Here is a 6,000-nt window from a genome sequence, read left to right as displayed (position 1 = left end):
CCTTGATCACCCATTGTGGCAGATGTTGCCAATTAAGTGATTGTTTGGAAATTCTGAATTTGAAATTGAGACATTAATACATACTTTTAAAAAAGCATATAAAGTTGTATTGATAAAATACATGTATTCTGAAAAGTATTAATAGATTTTGAAAAGTATGAACATAGACTTAGCTTCCTTATACATCTTTGTTTTTATGACGATGTCAGTGCATTCATTTCGGTGACGTTTGACCAAGTTACGAATTTGTAAGCAAAGTCTAAATGAGCTCTCCCTGACAGAAGTGAAGAGCTGGGGACTGGGGGAAAATAGTTGCTTCGAGTAACCAGTTTTTATTACATTTACACCTATCTACCTAGGTATCCAGCAACAGATCTGGTGTTGCCCAAGTGATAGATTTTTGGCTGGGTTGGGTTACAAAATCACTTGAATGCTGGGTGTGAGGAGGTGGGATGAAAAATGTTGTTCTTATTTACAAGTAAAGGCAATTAGAACTGTAATAGCCTGGGGCTGATGATGAACATCAAGAGAGAGGGTGGGGGACAGGTGTTTTGCTTGGCTGGCTGCCTGAGTCAACAGGTACTATTTGACCTGCCCCTTTCCACTGTTTTAAGACAGAGCTGATACGGCTCCATAATAGCTTTTGTTTTGTTAAGTGACCACTGAAAATCACGAAATCAGGGTCTAAATGGCAGGGCCCGCCGAGAGCGGGGCAAGTGGGGCAATTTGCCCCAGGCCCCACAGGGCCTCCTATAGTTCTTGGCAACTTTTTTATGGAAGGGGCCACCAACTGCTTTGCCCAGCCCCTGAATCCTCTGGGCAGCCTGGGTCTGGTTCTTTCTTCCGGCCTGTTGGAGAGCCGGGAACCATGCTGCCGATGCTGATGTTCTTAAGAAAAGGCGCAGGGCAACCATTGTTATCTTACTGTCAATCCACCAAAAATAAACAAACTTTGGGAAATAACTTCACTCCTGTGTTTAAACTGCAAAGCTACAGTTTCCAGTAAAAACAATTGTTGGACCCTCACCTTTGATGTGTGTCTTGAAGGAACCTGTTTGTCTTACAGAAACCCAAATCTGGGTGAGGTATCTTAAGACAGTGTAAACAGCTGATGGTTTTGGAAACACATCACCAGCCCCCAAAATTCCATAGAACTCACTCTCATTCACCTGTATCCATCTCTCATATTCCCTCCTCTCATTTTATTTCTTTCCTTCCCATTCTCTGTTGGTAAGGGAGAGGACTTGCAGCCCAAAGACTTGAACAACATTCTTTGTTTGGAACTGTTGGCTTTAGACACTGAGCCAGGTGTCTGTGCTGGATTCGATGGCGATTTAAAAATGCTCTGGATTTTTATCGAGCTAAAGAGTGTATTAATTTTGAGATGGAGTGACTAGTATTCTAATTCAAACTGCCATCTATCATTGGTTCTCATCACATAAAATGAGTTAAAATAACCCCAAGACCTTATATTAAAATTTACTACATTTACAGTATGTGAAAAATAGACTTGTGGGACCCAACTTTTTCTAGCAAAATCTGACAAATCTGCACAGTAGTGGGTCCTTTTCCTGCTCTTTGGAAGACATATATGCTTTTTCAAAGACTGTTGGTGCATTTCGCAGCAGTGAATCCAAGAGAAAGAAGCAGAAACTACAATACTTACAATGGTAATAGCACAGACTAAAAGGAACCTCAGCTGTTACCTACCCTAGTTTTCTGCCAGTTTGCAGTTTGGATATTCAGTCCCTCACACAGAGCTGCACTCCGGAATGCTCCAAGTTTGTTTTCTCCCAGGTACAGCTGCTGTCAGAGTCTGGTTTGATTGTAATAGAAAGAGGAGAGATCCCCACAACAAATAGCTGTGAGATCACATCTGACAACACTGAAGGAGACACATATAATAGAAGGAAAAACTGTCTGTTTCTTTGTCCATTGTCTGTGTTTAGGGGCAGAGAGAGAAGTGATAGTCTCAGACACCCTCGAAAGAGTTGGGCCCCTCCAGAACCCATCCCAGTTTATATGGGAGATAAGGATGTGGCACTGACAGATGTTCTCCAACTCCTAACCCTTCCCACTTCCCCTGACATGTTCCCCTCTCCCAGTGTCCCGAATGACACAATTTGATTTATACCCTCTCCGTTCGTCCAATTTCACCAGATCTATTGCCTCATTGTCCCGGCTAGACCTGAGCCCCAACCCTCCCCTACCACCCTCCAATTTATCTCCCTCCCCCATAATCCTTCTTCCCTTGCTGGCAAAAGTCCGCGCAAGAGACTGCTCTTTCGCCTATGTCCCCCCCACTTCCGTCCGACTCCTCTGTTCCAAGTATGCTAGCCTGTGATTTTTCTTTTTCAAAAGAGTCTGAGCATGTGATGAACTAGGATATGTTCTTAATTTTTCTCTGAATTTGATGCTGATGCGCTCAGTGTCCCCCAGGCAGTTCTTAATATCTAGTGGTGGGATAAGGGAGTGTGATTGCTGCAGAGCAATTAGGCCAGTGTACCTTAAATGCCTGGCCACTCTGTCTCCTTTAGCAAACTGTATGTCCTGCGCCCTCCCCTGCAAAGTGCCAGCTTTGATGTTTGGAGACAAAGAAATCAGGTGACCTCCTGGCCCGGGAAAGGAGTCCTGAGCAGAGAGGAGGGGCTGGAGGGGTTGTTAGTCTGGAGCTTGTAGGGACGAGAGTGAAGTGCACTGGGGGATCTGGGTCACTGCCCCCTCAGAATGGTACCGGCCGAGGGGGTCCAGTCGCGGTATCTAAAAAGCTCTGTTTTGAGAATCCTTTCCTGTCATCGAATAAAACCTCTGTTTTACTGGCTGCTAAAAAGTTCATGTCTAAACTGCAAAGAGTGGGGGTGCAGGACCCTGTGGCTTCCCCAGGCCCCGCTGGGTGCGACTCGTGTGGGAAGCGCACGAAGGCAGAGGATTGCTGATATGGCTCCAAGGAGAGACCCAGAGGTGTAAAGTACGGGTAGGCTTCTTGCCTGAACAAGTCTGCTTCAAGGAGAGGAGGCTCCCCAAAGTCCTGACTGGCTTGGTGGGACCAGTTCCAGAAGCCATCGCCTGCGACTCCAGTGACAGAGCACGTTTGAATTTTTACTGTACTTCAGACTTACATCTTCCTCAAAATAAAAAAACAAAAAATCCACCCTTTGACGGAGACAAAATGGAAGCCACTTCCTGCTGCTGACCAGGGTGAATTTGAACTTATATCACTGGGTGTTTCTCCACTTCAATGGCCATAATAGATGCCTTTAAGCTATTCAGGTCCTGTGAGTATACTCCCTAAAAATGCCTCTTCCGCTCGTGTTCTGCACTATGCACAGTTGTAATTCAACTTTGACATGATATATTTGGTAATTGTCCCCTCGTTAGAGAACTTAAATCTTGTCTAAATGCATTTTCATCTGCTCCTTCCCAAAGAGGCATGAGTGGTGCATGCACTAGCTAGGTTATGGGTCAAAAGTATTCAGATCATGTGGCCATGATCAGGAGCTACGCGTTTGATCCCATAGAACTACATTTAAAAAAAGTTCGAACAGGGAATTCTTCAGTTTATTGAACACTTTTTTTGCCAGGGGGCTCCTTACTCAACCCCTTACCAAATGACTCCAGACTGGATCAGTAACCTAGCTCCATGTCCCCATGAAGCAACACCACATTTCAAGGGAATTGCAGATTAAGCATTGTGGCATATAGAGCCACTAGACCTTTAAACAGACAGCAATCTCACTCTTAACTACAAGGAGCTGGCGCGTCTGCTATAATATTCATAGGAATCATACAAGTGCAAGGGACTGGAAGGGAACCCTCAATAGGTCATCTAGTCCGTCCCCAGCAACTCAAGGCAGGACTACAGTAATACAGACCTGGATGAATATATTTAATATAATAACTAATATTTTGTTGAACAAGTCACTGTGTTCTCATTGGCACAGTGCTCCTGAAGAGAATCTAATCAGGTGTCTGAACCGGTAATTCTATCAAGTAATCAGGGATGGTAATAGGGGTGCTGCAGCCCTGGACCACTCCAGTCTAAATGTGACGAATCAACAAGGGTTCCATCCTGAAAGAAATGAATGCTGAGGCCGTCTTAGTGCGGAAGGTGCCTCAGAGGGGTACATCTACAACTACGGGATTTATTCCGATTTTACATAAACCCAGTTTTGTAAAACAGAATTGTATTAAAGTCGAAGTGCATGGGCCACACTAAGCAAAATTAATTCAGCGCTTGTGTGCGTCCATGGCAGTGCTAGCGTCGATTTCTGGAGCTTGCACTGTGGGTTAGCTATTTCTGTGAGCTATCCCATAGTTCCCACAGTTCTCCCCCACCCCTTGGAATCTGGGTTAAAGATCCCAGTGCCTGATGGGCAAAAAATCATTTCGTGGGTGGTTCTGGTAATTGCCGTCACCTTCATTTCCTTCCTCTGGGAAAACAACAGCGACAATCATTTCGCGCCCTTTTTCCTGGATTGCCCCGGGCAGACGCCATAGCCAGCAACCATGAGCCCGTTCGAGCTTTTTTTTTTTTTACTGTCACCGTATGGTGTAATGGATGTCTACTAACCAGATGGCATTACGCGAGCACTACACAGCCCAGCATCGTGTTTGTTTTTTTTCAGTTGATAAGCAGAGTACGGTTATCAGGTTGTTCGTACCGTCTGCTGCCATTGTTAAATTGGCAGTAAGGATGTATGGTTATTCTTGTCTTCTGTACTGTTCTGCTGCTCTATCATGGGCCCGCTGGCTGCAGGGTGAGCTGGAGGCACGAGATCAAACTGGGATGATTTTACTCCCTGAGCATCCTCCTTATGGTTCTAAAAAGTTCAGTCCTGCCTAGGAATTTATGGGGCAAGTGTTACTAGAGAACCAGTGTCAGAGAGCACAGCTGTTCTTGTTGTCAGATCCCTGCATAGAATGGATGAGCTACATGCCGAGTCACGGGGGTTGCCCCTGCAAGACAACTGCCCCTGCCATTGCGTTCCGCTCCTTCCCCCAGTACCTTCCTTGGGCTACGTGGAAGTGGTCCCTCCCCATTTGGTCATGAAGTGTTATAAAGAACACGAGATAAGAAAACATGACTGTTAGTGAGAGTAAACATGAGGGAGGCAGCCTTTCCGGTGCGTATGACAGGTCCAGGCAGTACAGAATCTTTTCTTTACACTGGAAAGGAGGGCTGATGGAGGCTCAGCCCCGCAGTTGCTATGATAGGATTGGTTACCAGATTTCTTTACATCTACTGGGAATGACCAGGAATCATTTCCTATTTTTACCCTAGGCGCCCCTGGCCAGCCTCACTCTGAGGCCAGCCAGGAGGCACTCACGGGCTGAGCGGTGACAATATGATAGCAATTTCATATTGTTACCTCTGCCACCATTAGAGAAGCAGGAGTAACTGCTCTTCACTGCTGCAGCAGCGCGTTCTACCACCAGCATTCAGTAGGACATAGTGACATTGAAAAAAGTCAAGAAAACAATTTTCTTTCCCTTTTCCTTCACGTAGGTGGGGGGAAGGGAGTAAATTGACCGACTATAACCCTGGAACCATGCGGACAATGTGTTGAACCTAAGGCACTGGAGCTCAGCCAGGAATGCAAATAGTTTTTTGATAGACTTCTGATGGACGGTGGGATAGCTGGAGTCACTCCTAGTTACCCCTCCCCCTCCTCCATGAGCGTCCATTGATCTTTGGCTTTATGTTTACGCTCTGTCACAACAGCACTGTGTAGCCTGGAGATGTTTTTCGAACGCTTTTGGCAATTTCGTCTTCTTGTAACTGAGCTCTGATAGAACAGATTTGTCTCCCTATACAGCGATCCAGATCCATATCTCCCGTACGTCATGCTGGAGCTCTTTTTTGGATTTCGGGATGCTTGGCCACCCGTGCTGATCAGAGCTCCACTCTGACAAACGGAAATTGTAATTCAAAGTTCGTGGGGCTTTTTCCTGTTTAACCGTGGCCCTGCATCCGAGGTTTCAGATTTGCTGTCCAGAGCG

At 45.8% G+C, this 6,000-nt stretch overlaps 2 protein-coding genes across 2 annotated transcripts in view; one reads left to right on the top strand and one right to left on the bottom strand.

Annotated features, from left to right (window-relative positions):
• Positions 1 to 6,000, top strand: part of LOC116836373 (NACHT, LRR and PYD domains-containing protein 12-like) — a 596,145-nt gene that overhangs the window by 315,183 nt on the left and 274,962 nt on the right. The window lies entirely within an intron of this gene.
• The window catches only part of LOC116822635 (NACHT, LRR and PYD domains-containing protein 3-like), a 142,829-nt gene that overhangs the window by 83,526 nt on the left and 53,303 nt on the right, over positions 1 to 6,000 (bottom strand). The window lies entirely within an intron of this gene.

This window comes from Chelonoidis abingdonii, chromosome 4 (genome assembly GCF_003597395.2).
Source record: "Chelonoidis abingdonii isolate Lonesome George chromosome 4, CheloAbing_2.0, whole genome shotgun sequence".
In the NCBI taxonomy this organism is placed as follows: Eukaryota; Metazoa; Chordata; order Testudines; family Testudinidae; genus Chelonoidis; species Chelonoidis abingdonii.
Note: the sequence above shows the minus strand (reverse complement) of the source record. Positions and strands in the feature narration are given on the sequence as shown.